This window comes from Mytilus californianus, unplaced genomic scaffold (genome assembly GCF_021869535.1).
Source record: "Mytilus californianus isolate M0D057914Y unplaced genomic scaffold, xbMytCali1.0.p SCAF_8, whole genome shotgun sequence".
Classification (NCBI taxonomy): Eukaryota; Metazoa; Mollusca; class Bivalvia; order Mytilida; family Mytilidae; genus Mytilus; species Mytilus californianus.
This window is the reverse complement of record NW_026262734.1, coordinates 8,476,897-8,496,328: the sequence shown is the minus strand read 5'-3', so window position 1 is coordinate 8,496,328 and position 19,432 is coordinate 8,476,897.

The following is a 19,432-nucleotide window of genomic DNA, read 5'->3' as shown; positions in this document are numbered from 1 at the left end:
CTTGCATAATTTTTTCAAATTTTCTCTGATATAATAAATCACTTATCATGAATAATGTATGTGCAAATCATCTTATCTTGTTTTATCTGTGCTGTCTACATTTGGTCCTTTAAACACGAGACTGAAAGAAGTCTTATGTACCCATTGATTCACCTATAATTATTTCAGACAAGTTGGACATGGTAAGACACACATATTCACGTGCCATACCTGAAAATGCAGAATTTGTCAAGATTATCCTCTTATAAATTTTTAAGTCAGCAGTCAAAAGGGAAAACGTTTTCGCTGTCTTTTTTAATCAAAAACATTTCCTAAATAAAAACGTAACCTGAATAAAACATTGTAAAAGAAGTCGGAAAGAACATTAAATTCAACAGAAGGTGCCCTCTAACTCTAGAAACTAAACCGCTGAGGTATGACCACTTTCAATCATCAAGAATGCTTTTCTACTTGTAATTAAACACTGTCTTTAGAGCAAACCAAAGTGGTTAGAACACTGATAAACTAAATCACAGGTCTGGATTGGATCTTTTTTGTGAACAAAACAGATGATATCTACTATAGATTTGAATGCATCTGTTTTAGTAAAAATTATAGTTGAAATGAAAGAAAGCGAAGAATCCTATTTTGTATTAAGTGGAGTTATTGTAAGATATGTTATTTGGCTTTAAATTCTTTTTGTTCGAATTAATTTTCAAAAACAGCATTAAATTCTTACATCAACACATCTTTGAATTAAAACATATATATATAAAGTTGAATTTTGCATTATGTAGATATTATAAACAAACTCATCATAGATACCAGGACTAAATTTTGTATATACGCCAGACGCGCGTTTCGTCTACAAAAGACTCATCAGTGACGCTCGAATCCAAAAAAGTTAAAAAGGCCAAATAAAGTACGATGTTGAAGAGCATTGAGGACCACAATTTCTAAAAGTTTTGTCAAATACAGCTAAGGTAATATATTCCTGAGGTAGAAAAGCCTTAGTATTTCAAAAATTCAAAAGTTTTGTAAATAGTTAATTTATAAATATGACCATATCAATGATAATTCATGTCAGCACAGAAGTGCTGACTACGGGCTTGTGGTACCCTTGGGGAATTAAAACGTTTACAAAGCTTATTATGGAAGTAAAAAAAATCAACCAATTTAACTGGTTACCGTTATTTAATACTAAAACTGATTTGTGTTTTTTTCAAAAAATAGATTAATGTATATATTACTAAATATGTACAGTTATGTAAATTCATGATTAGAATCCTGTCGATACTGTTAATCTATATTTTGGCATTGCACAATGACATGCGTTTCTCAGACTGTTTTTGACGTCTTTATACTAAATCCCTTGGATGTGTACTGATTGATATTTTAGTCTGGTAAAACTTTTTTATTTATTAGCTGTTGTTATCTTAGAAGAAGCCTTAAGTATCTGCGAGTAATCATTTATCGGTGATATGTGTCTTTTTTGTTTTAGTGGCTTTTGGATTTCGTACCGATCTTATGAGTTAAACCAATTGTAACATATTTTGTACGTTTTGTGCTTATGTTGTGCTACCATCGTCCAAGGTTAAGAGAGGGTTGAAAGCTCATGAACATATCTAGCTCCGCCACATTCTCTGTGTGCTTATCACAAGTCAGGAGCCTGAAGCACAGTGGTTGTCGCTGTTTCACATTTGTCATGTCGGGACCTTTTGTAGCCGAGTATGCGATATGAGTTTTGCTCATTTTGGAAGGTCATACGTGGCCTTTAACGGCTAAATGTCACTTCATTTAAATCTGGTGGATAGTTTTCTCATTGGCAATCATACCACATCTCCTTATTTTATATTATACATTGACTGAAAACATATAACTTCAGTACACGATTTGTTTCAGCGAATAAAAGATCAGTATCTGTATAAATTGGACACCAATAAATATATCTATAAGTGCTTGTGGTGATTGTATATATTTTCGTTTCACTATTTTCAATTTGATATGGATACTGTTTTGTGACTGATTGTGATGCTCATTTACCTGAAAATCCCCTACAAAGGTTACTTTGTTATATGTACTACTTTAACAGATCATTACCCAAGGTTTAATCACTTTAATCATGTTAATTGTTATACTTATGAAAATATTTTTTCTAGTTTTCAATTAAATCATAAATTTTGACACGAACATGTTTAGGACCTTTTAAATATTTTTTTTTCGATACCAAAGCATGAATATAATAACTGAAATATATCAACATGGGTAAATAGCTCTGCACCATATCAGATGCTTTACATAGTCAATTTATATAATAAAGTAATTTAAAAGTATAACAAAAATACCGAACTTCAATTCAAATTCAAAAAGGGGAAGTCCAAAAAAAAAAAAATGATAAAATCAATCGCTATCAATCAACAGAACAAGTGAAAAACAACTGCCATATTCCTGACTTGTTACAAGCGGCATTTCTGGCAAAAAATGTAGGTAAAACCTAGTTTCATAGCTAACTTAAACTCTTTATGACAGTTATTTAAAGTTCTGTTATATTGACAGAATTAATTATTTTTAGAATAAATAGCATAAAGATTTCAAAATGAGTTCTCTTCCACTTAATGTTCGCTTTTATGCCGAACTGCATATTCGCGTTATTCATGTTATTGTAGAGTCATTTTTATCAGAAATTTAATTGAAAACTGCCTTCTTCACGAGTAAAGTCTCAAGTTGTCACAATGTATAGACGATGCATGATACACACTGATTTGCAAAACATTAAAGATTTTTTATTTTAATTAATATACTGAATGTTATATTGTTTTTATTCATAATCAACCCAAGTTTTTGGTGGGGTTTGTGTTGCTCAGTCTTTAGTTTTCTATGTTGTGTTTTGTTTATTATTGTCTGTCTGTTTGTCTTTTTCTTTTTAGCCATGGCGTCGTCAGTTTATTTTCAACTACTGAGTTTGAATGTCCCTTTGGTATCTTTGGCTTCTCTCCATTTCCAGTAGTTTTTTTTAAATTCCTTTACAAATTTAACTTATACAATTTTTTTAATCTTGTATATGCTGTTTTTGGTTATGACGCTGTCAATATATTATGTATTTGGCCAATTAAACCATTGGTCTCGAGTTATCCAGGTAAATGTCTATCCGGAAAAAATCATCTCTTACCCTGAAATTGGTTTCATATGTTTAATAGTTAATATTGATTTGTTTTCAAAAATTCATTCAAGTATATTTTATTATATGTGTTTGACAACTGTAAATTATTGTTAAATCCATTTGCGATACACGTAAAAATTCAATATCTTATCAATATTGGGACGATAATTTATGTCAGACGTACCTGAGGAAGGTGAATCCAAATCATCTTTCCCAGCGCTGGATGTGGTGTAATACAAAAAGTAAAATAACAAAAAATCCGAACTCTCAGGAGAATTCAAAACTAGAAAGTTACATCATCTAATAGAATATTCCGTCTTGAAATAATTTTAAAATGACATTTATCTGAATTTAAAATCTTTTTAAGTAGCTGTTACTTGATTTTACCAGTACATGAATAACATCAAAGTTTTCATGGCTTTGTTACGTTTGCCTTCTTTATAATTCCCTTTGAAAAAATAATTTGTTCAAGCAAAATCTATCATGAATTTATAACGTCGTTATCGAAATCCATAAAAACTTGAAAATTATAAAGGATACTTTTCATACTTTTAACATTATTTTCTGTCATACATTACATCATTATCAACCAATCAATTTTAAGATGCTGTATGATATAAAAGTATTACAAAAATACCGAACTCCAAGGCAAATTTAAAAAAAGTCCATAAAAACTGACAAAAGCAAACGCTGTCAATCAGCAAGTGAAAAATAACTATACATTGTTATACAAAGATGTTTTAGGATTGAAATATTCAATTATTTTGTGAGGTAATGTATTATTTTAATAACGTACATATTTTATAGGATGGCTATATTCAGTTTAGTAGTCTACCATTATAGTTATAACATCCTTTTGTACATAAAATTTGTGCAAAACATTAATTAAGATGTAATTGTTATATAAATTATTTTTAAAACATCACAAATAGTACTTTCTTATGAAGTAATTTACCAATCATAGGTTACAATGGACTTCAAGATAACAAGTTCATAATAATATAAATATCATTAGGTATATTATTCATGTTTTGAATGAAGATTTGTCTTCTTTTCAAACTTCGTTCAATTTTCTTGCCAGACTTTGATGTTTCTATTTTTATCACAACAACTTATATTATCAAGGTACCAGTAGAAAGGTGTTTTGGTTCTGACATGAATCAAAAGATTCTGCTATATAGACGATGTTCTCTCACTAAATGATTTTGAACGCATCTATCCCATAGAACTTGATATAAAGGATCAAACTGACAGTTAATTCTGTCTCATATCTTGACTTACATCTAGAAATTGACAAGGAAGGTCGGTTGAAAACAAAACTTTATAAAAAAAGAGATGATTTTAGCTTCCTAGTTGTGAACTTTCCATTTTTATGTAGCAAAATTCCAGAAGCACCTGCATACGAAGTATACATCTCCCAGTTGATACGATATTCCAGGGCTTGCATTTCCTATCATGATTTCCTTTATAGATTGTTGCTGCTCACAAGGAAGCTATTTAACCAAGCGATGAAGTTAAAATCGTCCCTTCGTTTACTTTACGGACGTCATCGCGAGTTGGTTGACCGTTATGGAATATCTGTTCCACAGATGACAACAGATATGTTTTAACTATCATTACTACAACCCCGTCCCTTTTTTCTCCGAATTAAACCTACCGAATTAGACTTATCACCGGTTTTTTTCTAATATGAGTATCACAACGGGTGCAACATGCGGATCAGGATCTGCTTACCCTTCCATGACAACTGAGATCACCCCCAGTTTTTGATAGGGATTGTGTTGCTCATTATTTAGTTTTTTATGTTGTGTTTTGAATATTATTGCCTGCTGTTTGTCTTTTTCTTATTTTCATTTTTAACTAATGAGTTTGAATGTTCATTTGGTATCTTTCGCCTTTCTCCATTTCCAGTAGTTCTTTTGAAATTCCCTTACAACTTTAACTTAGACAATTTGTTTACTCTTGTATATGCTGTTTTCGGTTATGAGGCTGTCAATATCTTTTTGTGTGTTTGGTTAATCTAACCTTTGGTTTCGAATATCCAAGTTAATGTTTTTCCGGAAAAAAATCGCCTCTAACTGTGACGTCGGGTTCATATGTTTATTAGTTAATATTTATGTTTATTATTAAAGTTTCATTCAAGTATATTTTTGTGCTTCTTTGTTAAATATTTGTTTTTTTTTGAGATTGTGACACAGTGATGACTGCTGTATCCATATTTTGACAATGTTACCTAGTATGTCTGTTTTGTTAAAGCATCGTTGTAAATATGATGGAATTTGATGCGACTGTCATACAAGTGAGAGGTTTAGCGCCATAAAACTATGTTCAATCTACCATTTTCTACATTTGAAAATGCCTGTACCAAGTCATGAATATGACAGTTGTTGTCCATTCGTTTGATGTGTTTCATCATTTGATTTTCCTATTTGATTATGGACTTTCCGTTTTGAATTTTCCTCGGAGTTTAGTATTTTTGTGATTTTACTTTTTATTATAAGTGTTTGACAACTGTTAAGAAGTCGTAAACCCATTCTCGTTACACGTAAAAATGCAATATCGTATTAATATTGGGACGAAACTTTATGTCAAACAAATGGCAAATTCAAATTTCAAATGAAATGAAAACATCTGTCATATTCATGACTTGGTACAGGCATTTAATGTAGTTTTAAAATAATTCAAAAAGGATATATACGTAACAGAAAAATATATTTCCAACGGTACAAGATCTCACAATTCAAGTTAAGTACCTATTGTAGGATTGAAAACTGCAGTGAATGCACATTTAAAAAGCCACTTTAAAACCCTCAATTACAGAATGATAATCTTACTTTGAAACGCCACAGTTTTTCTACTCCCATGCGAACGTAGAGTTTCAATAACAAAACATTCATTGCATTTTTATTAAATTTAAAATGTCAAACCTTAAAGCCATACCTGTTGGTTTCTATGAAAGTAGTGATTGTGAAAACATACCCCAATTAACGGACTTAAATATTCAAAATGCTGTATTTATTCAGAAATTTTTGTTTTTATTAACATCTCTGTGTTTGTTAATAAACCCCAAGTTAAAAGTTTGCAGGTCTGTCGTAAAATGATCCCTACTAGTCTATATATATATATATATATATAAATTATGATTATAAATTGAAGTCAGCATTGTCGCCGACTATACAGTATGGGTTTCCTCATAGTTGAAGGCCGTATTGTTGCCTATAATTGCTAACATCCCCTTCATTTGAACTTTAGTGGACAGTTGTCTTATTGGCAATCAAAACAATTCTCTTAATTTTTTTACTTTAAAAAAATATTATATGATAGAAAAATTCCTACTTTTATATTGAGTATGAATACAACTAAAATACCTTTCTTAGATTCTCCGTTACTAATTCTGATAATGATTACGAAACTTAGGTTTAAACTCTCTCATGCAAAGTTATAGGAGTTGGATTTTGATCTTTGTTTTTGCTGTTTTTGTTTTTCATAAAGAGCCCAAGTATTCATGTATTTCAACATCCTTGGCTTTTCAAAATTTGGTTACAGCGTTCATAATGAAAGTGTACCCAGTGGAGATCATTTAAGACACTAAGATTTTATAATTATTATAATAATGTGGATTTGGACATTCTCTTTAGTAAAAAAAATAGAGCGGTGTGGTATGATTGCCAATGGGACGACTATCAAACATAGATCTAGTACAGCGGATTTCGGAGGAATGCTTTAGACGAAGGTGGACCCTGGGGGATGCTGGTGGTCTACTAGTTCTTTAACGGTTATGATCAGCTCAGTAATTGGTAATTGAGTATTGACATGATTTATAACATTCATTTTTTATATTATCTGGTCATCAATTAAGGTTTTCGTCTCGTTTCTTTGGTTGAAAACATTTGATTTTGTCAGTTTTTATAAATTTACCCTTTTTATAATTTACCTTAAAGCTCTGTATTTTTTTGGATGCACCACATTTATAAAGTATTTCTGTCATTTCATGATTGTGTTGGCACGATAAGTAATATGACACATTCGAAAAATATATCGTTGTGATTGAGGAATATGCAATTCGGGAATAGCATATATTTTTATTGTAATGATATATTAAAAAGCATATCCTTTTATCATAAAGATATATTAAACAGCATATGATTTAGTTATAATGATATATTAAATAACATATTCTTTTTTTATAATGAGCTATTTAATAGCATATGATTTTATCATTACGATATATTTAATTGCACACCCTTTTATTTTGAACGATATATTGAATTGTATATCCTTTTAATATAGTAACATATTGAAATGAATACTTAGTACATGTAACTTTTATTTTAACGATATATTGAATTACATACCTTTTATCATAACGATATATTGAATTGCATACCTTTTATCATAACGATATATTGAATTGCATACTTTTTATCATAACGATATATTGAATTGCATACCTTTTATCATAACGATATATTGAATTGCATACTTTTTATCATAACGATATATTGAATTGCATACCTTTTATCATAACGATATATTGTGTTTCATACCTTTTATCATAACGATATATTGAATTGCATACCTTTTATCATAACGATATATTGTGTTTCATACCTTTTATCATAACGATATATTGTGTTTCATACCTTTTATCATAACGATATATTGAACTGCATACCTTTTATCATACTTATATTGTATTTATCTAATGTGTCCTGTTAACTATCATTACACGGTTTTCTATATTTTCATATAAGAACACGTATAGAAGAGGTATAGATTAACCAAAGAACTACCCACCAATCCTCACCCTCCCCTTTAAAAAAAGAAGAAAATAAAAGAAAAACACATACATTTTGTGCACAAAACACGCATTGCTGGTCAATCTAATAAGATGCGCTCAAAACATACCGCATACAACGATGAGGGCATTGTCTGAACGGACAAAAAAAAAAACCAGCAAAAATTTTGCCTACAGGTGTTACCTTATGAGCTTTAGAACAATTAACAAAAAAAAAAAAGAATTTCAGAGATCAAAAGTGTTCTCGACGAATGGAATGGCTGTATCATCTTCAAAGTTTGCATAACTATTTAAAGATATTCATATTCCCCCCCCCCCCCCCCCCCACCCCCACTTATTCCTCAAAAAGGTAATTTGACCCCGCCACATTTTCATATACCTGTCCCAAATTCAAGAATATCTCGTATGTCATATCTGAAGGTTTCTTGTTATTGTGAGAATAAGGTTTTATCGGCTCATCTTTGGTTGTATTTAAATTTATGAATTAATTGCTTATAGAATCTGATCGGTCCAGTTCTTAACAAAGTGCAAAAAAATATATCTATTGTTTATTACCCTTTCTCTAATTCTTAGCCGATTTATACATTGCCTGACTTTATATTATATATTCGATATATCTCCACTCTCGACAGTTAAATTTCCAATATTTAAAACTTTCCGCGAGGCTCATGTTTTAAATTTGAAGAGTTATCTATCTCGAGTGGAGAAAAATCGTATCAAACTCGATGCAGTGGTATGCTAGAAATGTAATGAAGTATGTGTGCTGTTAAGAACATCTTATGCTAAATGCTCAAGAATTAAAGCTTTGTCATGCTCTTATTTTACGATATGGATTGTTGTTCAAAGAGAAGGCACTGGCAGCTTTTGTATTTTACTTTATGTTTGTAGAATGGGTTGAAATCTCACAACACATGCTTAAATCCGCAGCATTGTTGGCACCTCTCCCGAGTCCGGAACCTTTGTTAGTCTTGTATGTTTTTATTTTAATTTTGGTACGTTCATATTTTTCGGAGTTTAGTGTGACGTTCATTTATGATGAACTAGTACACATTTATGTGTAGGAACAAGCCCGCCTCCGGTACGAGATTTTCCCGCTGTGTTGAAGAATCATCGGTGGCCTTGAACTAGTTAACCTTTAACCTTTTGGAGGCACACTGGCATTTCTTGTAAACTTCGATCGGAACGCATTTTTCCAAGAACAGGGTTCTAAGTCAGTGTTGTTCTTCACAAAGGAAGATTTTTAATAACCCAAAACAAGAAATGTAAATATATGATTGGTTTATTGTCCGATTATACCATTTCCATCTGGACTTTTGTTGTATTGGAATGATATACAAGAACAACCGGGAAGGTTTTGATTAAACATTCTGCATGGTGATTGTCTTTATACCCTCTTATGATTGAAATTATTTGATGTAACGAGTTTGGTGTAGGCATGAGAAATGAAAGGTATAATTTAATTTTTATTTTAAAAGTTTTCAGCTGTTTTTTTTTCATTTAGACGTTTGGTGGGAAATATGGCTTAAATCGATAGCTTCAAAACCCTTATGAGCTAATTCTACTTGAAAACTTATTTTTTGCTAACTTTGGAAGAATTTTTAACGGATCTGAATAAAATGGGATTAACAGTATCCATAATTATTGAAATCAGCCGGTACTTGAGTTTATACAACAATGGAAGTGTTTTCGGCCTCCAGAAATAATGTATTGATCTTGGACAATGGTATTGAAAATAGGTTATTATGAACGTGGTGATTTCCCGTAAAAAATGTAATAAAAGATTAAGACTTTCTGCATACACGGTATGAACCGCATTTAGTATATATTTTCGATGGCCGTGATTTCCAGTCGATACAGAATTTGTAGAAGTTTGTTTAGGGGATGTTTCAATACCCCGCTACCTCCGGTCTGTATTTTTGTTAGATGTTTTTTCTGCTTTGAATTGATCTGATCAGTTAGCCATTATCAATTGATGTTTAAAGTTTGTGCTTATGTTGTACTGTAACAACACTGTCTCAGCTTAGAGGAAGTTTTGACACCAGCAAAGTATTTCAACCCCGCCACATTTTTTGCAACGTATGAAACATTAGGAAACTAGAATTCGTTTGCAAATAACATCATCTAAGAGAATATTTCGTTTTGAAATAATTTTAAAATGACATCTATTGGAATTCATAGTCTTTTTTTAGTAGCTGTAAATTACCGTAACTAGTACATGAAAAACATCAGAGTTACAGGTTTCTGGTCTTCCTTACGTTCGACCACTTTATTAATCCCTCTGAAATACATATTTTGTAATGGAAGATCAATGATGAATTCATAACGTCATTATTGAAATCAATAAAAACTTTTAAATTATAAAGACTTTCTATACTGCAACCACAATTTTCTGTCATACATTAAATCTTTAACTACCAATCAAAATTAAGAATCTGTATGACAAAAATTTAACAAAACCACTGAACTCCGAGGCTAACTTATAAAGGGGAAGACCATAAAAACTGACAAAATCACGCGCTGTCAATCAACGGAACAAGCAAAAAGAACTCTACATTGACATTATTTATTCTTGGACGTTTATTTTGTCAAGTATGCAGTGGATACAGAAAGGCATCATATTAGACAAAGATGTATTAGGATTGATATATCTAATTATGTCGTGGGGTAATGTATTATTTCAAAAATTGGATTCGCTATTTTTGGTTGTTTTTTTTTTGTAATTTTCATTGAAAACGTCAATTTTGGCAACGAATTTACATAGATATATAAAGAAAATGCATTGGTTTTTACTTATTGTTTTGAATTTTTCAATGGTTGGTTATGTTCTTATATACTGAGAAAGGCTACAACTAAAATAATATTCAGAATTGTATAGCGAATCCATGCATGTTTAGAAACACATAACTTGGTACAAATTGGGCCGATATGCATAGAATTTGACAGAAAAAGGGTTACGTTACTGATTACAGAATAACGTTATTTTTACTCAGTGGGTATCTGAATGGTATCTGAATGGTGTTTGTGTTATTTTGTTTTCATTTAATTTCCCCTGTCCGGTTTCGTAAATTTCCTATTAGATATACTGATTTAATTTTCTTTCGTCTTAACCGGGTGCATATTTAGCTGATAAAAGATGAATCATAAACTTAACCCTAACAAACTAGACAAAGGTGGCAAATATTTTATGCATGCTCAGGATAATGCAATACAATTTGAAATAGTTGTGGTATAAAACACATTTAATGCAGGCATAAAAAAAGATTAAACATGTTAAACATTCTGTTAGTTGTAAAAATTATGAATAAAATCAATATCTTGATGAAATAAATATTCCTAATATAATATACTCTGTATGCTGTAAACGTTTGAGTTATGTGCGTAGTTAGTCGCACAAACCTTGCAAACTGTTTCACTTAAGAAAACAAATTTCAACATTGTCATTCAAAGAAAATTATACAATAAAAAAATCCTGAGAACATATATGCACCATCTATATAAGTACATGTTAAACACTCGGCGAAATATAAAAGTTCAAGTTTGAAATAGTACATGTAAAAAGAGATATCCGCACTACGTAGTCTGTGTGCCTTTATATATTATAATAAATGTCAAATTCAGCAACATGTCATTTGAAAAAAAAATCCTGACAATATGCGCACCTTTGGTATATAAACTAACTGCAGGTACATCATTTAAAGTTGAAGCTGAAAAACTATAGTCTGATTAAGCGTATATGGTGATGTTCTATTTTATAAGGCATTTTGTGACAAATATCTTTTTAATAAACAGTTCATAGTGGATTGTAATTGGAAGATCTCAAATGTAGCCTTGACAGCAAGCTAACAACTTGTCATTTTGTCTTTGATGGAAAGTTGTCTCATTGGCAATTATTCTACATCTCTTTATTTCATAATGGTTTGCGTTTTCTTCTGACATGTACTGGAAAACTAACATATGTTACTGTTATAATTAATATCTGACTATTGTTGTGAACCTGTGATGTTTTTATTTGATATACTTCATACTAACTATAATACATATACTTATTAGCTTTAAAATTTAATGTACCAATGAATCCTTACTAAATCTCGATCTAGTGGTACAAAAGATACTCGTCTATCTTGCATTAGTCACGTCTTATGTAGATCTTTTTGGTTTTGTGTGTCGTGAGTTGGCCAGTTATTGTCTTATTGTATATCCCACATCTCCATTTATGCACACAAATAAATACAAATACTTTACTGTACATATATACTGGTATACGCACTTGTTATAAAAAACTCATTAAAAACTGCTAGTACCCTGTTTCTTTTTCCGACGCTCATGTCAGCAGTATGACCCTTCTCCAAAAAGGCACCTTTGTTAATCGTTTGCGAGTCGTTTTGTCTCACCACTTCATAAAATTGTGCATTTGTCATTTTTTGAACTTGTAAATCATGTCGAACCCAAACAACAAAACGCCCATTCATTTACACCTAAGCGTAAATTAACATGAATCTAAAATCAAAATAATCTTAAAATCTCGTGATTTTTTTTCGTTTGATTTTGTCATTTGAATAATATAGGTTAATGCAAATATCTCTTTATAATTTGATTGCGTTCGAATCACTTCATTGGGTTTACCTTTATCAATTATGAATTTATTGAGGAGTCATGGGTTTTTTGAATGAATTGTTTGATTGTAAATTTCGAGAAATAATTTGTTTCGAAATGGAATTGGAAAAATATGTTACTGGATCTAATTGATTTCATTTTATTTCGTCATAACCGGATGTACATTAAATGTTGACAACCCATATGTTTAAGCCTTGGTTAACTATCTCCTCATTCCGATGTTGCTGTCCTGTGTAAACTGCGCTTATACGATTACAGTGTTAGCAATATATTTTTAAGAAGCTGCCGAAACCCTATCTGATTTTTTCTCTACAGTACAATAATTTTTAGAAACTGGTTACACCTGGAACATAGGTAAAGTTCAACTTTTCTTCTTTTTATTATTCAATTGCAACAAACCATTGTCTGTATGAGTGTCGACGTCTGTTTATATAGTGTATTGTTCGTTAAATTATATCTGTATTGTTTTCTTGATAAATTTTCCTTTTTTACATATTACTAGCATCGTTTTTCGGCAACCATTTTAAAAAGGAATTGGATTCTTAACGGAATACTGATACAATTCCCCGTATTTTAACAAATTATCCTGCGTTTCTATAATTTGGAACGCAGGAAAAAAAATCATCGGAAAACGATGTGCATCATAAATAAGAATTTATTGCAAAAAAAAATAAAAACAAACTCAACCCAGAGTAAAAAAAAACAGTCTGTTATCTATAAGAACATATATAGATATTACTTATCAATAGATACAGAACATTTAAAAGAGAGGCAAAAGATAACAAAGGGACATTCAAAATCATAAGTCGAACATAGACTGACATCTCCATGGCTAAGAGAGAAAAAAAAACCCAACAGGCAAACAATAGTACACAAAACACAACATAGAATACTAAAGACTGAGCAAGACGAACTCCACCAACAAACATGGGGTGATCTCAGGTGCTCTGGAAGGGTATTTAAAATGTATATATTTAAATGTGAAGAATAAGAAGAAGAAAATGAGGAAGACAACGAATCATAAATATCAAATTACGTATTATATCAAATCTCTTTGTACTCTGCATCTATGCAAAGTTACATTGAAAAATGTAAATCAAAAATAAAGGGTTATTATAATATTTTATTTTCGCGATAAAAAAAAAGCCTGGGGCCTATATCTGTTATCAAACGCCAGAAACACGACAAAGCTGTTTACATTGACTGGTATCTGTGAAAGTTATTCAATAACGACAGGAACGATCGCTCATAACGTAACGTCATTTGGTATCTTGTTACCTTTAATGACTCATTGTCATCCTATGTTTCAAGTTTCCTTTAAAATTCATAGAAAACTTTATTACTCTTGTATATCATGTATATGCTGTTTTCGGTTATGAAGCTGTTAATTTTTAATGTGTTCGGCCAATCAAACATTTGATCTCGAGTTATGCATGTAAATGTCTTTCCGAAAAACATCTCTTACTCTGAAATCGGTTTTATATGTTGATTATTTAATAACTATATTTATTTTCCAATTTTCATTCACGTATAAAGTAAAATAACAAAAGTACCGAACTCGAAGGAAAATTCAAATCGGAAAGTCCCTTAATAAATTGGAATAAAAAAGGTCAAACACATCAAACATATTCCTGACTTGGGACAGGAATTTCCTTATGTAGAAAATAGTGGATTAAACCTGGTTTTATAGTTAGCTAAACCCCTCACTATATGACAGTCGCATAAAATTCCATTATATTCACAACAATGTGAGAACAAAACAAACATACATGATAGGTAAAAATGCCAAAAAAAACCAAAAAAAAAAAAACAGGTTACAACAACATTGTGTTATAAATTTTAATTATATGTTAGTATATGTGTTTGACAACTGTAAAAAAGCCGTAAATCAATTTCCGATACACGTACAAATATTTTGATTTGGTCTTTATTGATGAGTCTTAAAAATTCTTATGTCTTCAAAATTCAAGAGTCTATCCTAAATTTAGGTAAATTATATGGCCTTCCAAATACCGTTTCGATTCCTAACATCATTGAAGAGACAATAATTGTCGAAATCCGGAAATATGTTGTACAAAATTTTGCATCTCATGTTTACGGTATACCATCTTTTCCGCAAGTTTATTGTTTTCTGTTTGGTATTAAATTAATAATAAAGATCCATTTTGTTACATCTTGTGATCTGTTTATTTGGCAATGGCCAATGGCAGTCAGCAGGGTTTAAGAACATCCGTTGTTCGACCTGTTAGTCAATGCGTTTTGTTTAAATATACTTTTCACTTCTTTGGTCTTTTGGAAAATGTTGTTTGTGCTGTATTTAGACCCCTCTACCAAGAAATTTGTTTTGCATGCACACGTATGAAAATTGCGGTTTTTATCCAACGCAATCATTAGTTTTAACGTTGTTTTTAATTTAGACTTATTGATGTGTATTTGTATATTTAAGCTTATGCGAATGCAAATATTGCATTAAAGAAACCTACAAAGATGTCTTCTACATATGATCCTATCACTAATGGAGAGAATAGTTATCTCTGTTGTAACTCTACATATGCCGTTGATGGAGAAAAGTCAGATTTCTTAGCTAATGGGGATTTTATCTGCGCGCATTCAGACAGTGTTGTTAATCAGCAGTCATGGTGGGCAGTTGACCTTCAGAATGTTCATATTATTAATAATGTAGATATTTTTGGACGTACAGATTGTTGCAGTAAGTATTTTTCTGTTCTCAAATTGGCTTTATTTTACAATAAAGCACGTAAAATAATTTTACAAGTGCATGTTTGTATCTAGTTGAAGTTGTGAAAACGTGAAAAAAACATAAGCAACGCTATCGAAATCCGATAAAATCTTCAGATTGAATGCTTATAAATTTGCCTTGTGATATTTAATAAAGGAGAGCTGATTTTAAGGCTGAAACGTTTTAAAAGAAACGACTGTGTGCCTAAATACTCATTTTCAAAAATTATAACTGAAAGTAATTTTATACCAGTAGTGTTGACTTTTAAATGTTCAGATCAGATATCCATATATAATATAGTAATTTAAGAAGGCTCATGTATAATAGTTACTTTTTGTTTTTTTTTTCTCTAGAAATACATGTTTGTAAAGGAAAACCAACTCAAAATATTGTGTGCATGAAAAATACCATTACTGTACCATACCACTCTTTTATTAAATTGTAATATTTGAAACAAGATTGTCTCACATCTTTACCTATTTGATGAATATTGTTAAAAGTTCAACATGTCGTTTAAATATTTGACAAGGTTTTAGATAAATTTTTATATGCTAAACATAACTCTGTTGAATGTTTTACTGCTATTTTGTCTGGGTAAATCATCAGTCAAAAAAAGACCATAACATGAAGGTGATTGATATCACTAACAGTACACATTGTACCGTATAAGATTCTCATCTCGACAATTTTAGTATTTTCAGTGATGCTTAAAGAGCGCATAAAACCTAGTAGAACCAACAGTGAAAGAAATTCGGACATGGAATCAGAGGTATACACAAAAAGGTACATCAAATCAAACACAGTCCGTACTGCCATGCCACTACCGTGGTACTGGTTACTAGACCCGGTATACATTAAGGACTTAAACAGCGGAGTAATTGACAAAATGTTAGAAATAATATGAATAGTAACATATTGACTTCGCCAGATAACTACTTTGACAAGTAATGTATCACCAGTCATGTTCTAGGCAAAACTATTTGAAATTCCAAAACATGAGGCAGTCATATCGTAGCATTTCAATTTCAATTACGAACTATATTTTAATATTTATTTTATTCTCAGCTGATCGGTCCAATCTCGCTAACTTTGATGTTGAAATTATTTTGCCAACATGTACATGTAATCACTGGAATAATTTGAATGAAGGATGTGAAATTAATTGTCACTATCAGGCATCAGAAAGTCAGAGAATTACGGTTACCTGCCCTCCTAACACTCAAGGAAGGTATATCAGGATTAAACGCCGTGATACGTTATACTTAGTCATTTGTGAAGTAGAAGTGTATGGACATCTAATAAACAACGAATCAGGTATTGTAATTAAATTAATTTATAATTAATCCATTTTTTTTTGGGGGGGGGGGGGGGGGGGGGGGGGTAAGTTGGTGGACGAATTTCATCTACTTTAAGCATGCATCTTTAGGGAGTATGTCTAAGGACAAGTCTAAAGAAAATGTTTGAGAGAGGTGACACGAGTTTATATTATTGTACAATTTTTAAATCCATTGTCCAAAAATGTTTTAGTATAATAAAGTAAAATACAGAAAAGCGATTCGAACGCAAAAAATTAATGGAATGTCATTTTTCGTCATCTATTATAAACAAACTAGATAGCTAGATCGTGCGTGCTCATTGGGAGTCAAATTCGTATTCGTTTGTACGTAATGGACCTTTTAACAGAACATACCAACAATCAAAACCAAAATTTCAAGAAATGTAATACACACTCAAAGAAAAACCGAATAGAAGAAAACATGGCTGATGTAGCCCAGCTTTAAACAGATGTTGTAGGGTTAATCATCTAAACACGGTCGTCTGACCTAAAGACGTATCTACTAGCCCTTTCGGAGATTTAAGCTTCAACCGTTTTTTGTGAGGGGTTAGTGCTGCACAGTTGATTTTACTTTCTAAATTGTTCATGTTGTTCTTTATGGACTATTGCTTGTCTATTCGTTTTTGTTTTTGTTTGATGCAATGGCTTTGTTTGTTTTTCTTTGACGTAAAAGGTTAGCACAACCAACACAGGTAATAGACGGTTGTTCTGTTGCGCTCCCGGCCGGTCGCACAAACACCTAGATATGACCATATGTTTATACCCTTGTCAACCCTTTAGGTCAGTTCAGATACGTAAGTATCGAACAGAAAAGGATAACTTAAAGAAGGTATAGATAAAGTTTAGTGAAAGAACAACTCAACGACATAAACCAAAACTATATCAAACGCTAAAATCATCAATGTGTATTTAGCTTCGTTTATCTTAAGATGTGTTGTTACACCACTGTTTAAGGTTTGTGCTTGTATAACAGGAGACGATTACCTTGTTGACGTATCAGCTCTCTGCTTTTGAAGTTTATGCTGTTACTTTAGTTTGTTTCTTGTCTTGTTTTGTATCTTCTTAACTTATTTATGAAATTTGAATATTTGTGAACTATTGGTGTCTGTTATTAGTCAATGATCGAAGAGAGTATTATGCCATACTGATCGGTAGATTTTTTAAAGTATGCCTGTTTGAACGGTAGAATAATCAGATATACTAGATACATTGTAAGACCATACCTCGTTATACATATTTAGATATAAGAAAAATTCCTTTGTTGATCTTTGGATAGATCAACACAAGTACGAATCAATTCATTTTTGTCTCGAGTAGATAATACCATATCACGTTATTTTTTTAGTGTGACAAAAAGCTGTATTTAATAATGAGTTGCACCCTGATAGAATGAATATTGTTCAAAATACTTTCGGAAATAATGTATAATATATTATTGAAAAATCGCCTAGTTAAAGTCTGCTATTGTTCTTGAATCAATATAAGAGATCATCAAGTGCATTATTAATTCGATGTCAATGAGCATACTTTTGAAACTAAACTAAAAAAAAAATCCTCCTTTGTCAAATCAAAAAATACAGATATTGTCAATTAGTTAAGTCAGTGTTACAACGTAGACACTATTCTGTATTGTTTTTTTTAGAAAAAAAGTGCTACAATATATAAATAAAGGCAATAAGTAGTTTAGCGGTGTTCAAAAGTCATAAATCGATTGAGAGAAAACAAATCAGTGGGAAAGCCAGTGACATTGAAGAGTTCCTTTCGGTGGTCACGCGGGAAAGGGGACATAATCGAAAAATTTCGAGGTGGCGCTGTAATCAGCTTGTAAACAAAAACGTAGCATGCGATTCAGACAATAAATTTATCAAAACGACTTATCATTCAACAGTATTTGCAGTTTAATTTTCATCAGAATAGATTTTGTTAAACGACTGCCAAAAAAAATAAATAAAATAATTGGTTCGTTATTGAAATATGACAAATAAAGTTTCGACCTCCGTTGACTTCCAAAAAACCGCGGGTAATAACCCCGTCTGGAAATAACTGACACAATTGCATCCTAAAGCTTTTCATTGGTTGAGATATAAATACATGTGACCCAGATAGATAAAGGCACATGACTATACCAAGAACTTCCCGTCACTCTTTGTCTTGTTTACATAATTAACGCTTGAACAGGAGGTTAAAAATAGACAATTTTCAGGCGTTTTTGGAGTTATTTCATCGCAAAATGGAGCACAAGATCTATAAATTACCCGTTTTAAACCACGAAAAAGATAAGGACAATGAAATATGATGATGTTTTCTCGAATTCAAATATATTTTATTTAAAAGTGGTGAAATGTTGCTTTGTTTCGTCTTTTGTTAATCTGTTCCTTGTTGCCCAGACTCTTAGTATCAATTATTGTCATTTGGTATTTAATCATTATGCAGTATGTAACATATTAAGGTACTACACTGAGACTTGTTTTGTGTATGACTGGATTTCGTTATTATTTCAGTTGTCTGGTGGTGCCCCCCTTCCTACTTTCAAGAAAATGAAAACCTTAAACACATGCCAGGTGAAAAACCTTAGCTAATCTCAGATTCTCTACACAACGTACTAAAACAACATATTTACATGCAAGCCAGGAAATCTTTGATGTTGTGTTGTATACATTAATATTAAAATACAGAATTGAACCAACCATTGAAGGATCCCAACAAATTTGGATCCACTATATTAAATGGGTCTTATTGTTTTTATTCAGAACTTGAACATTTTAGCAATATGTTCACAACTCATGAGATTGAGTTATCTGTATT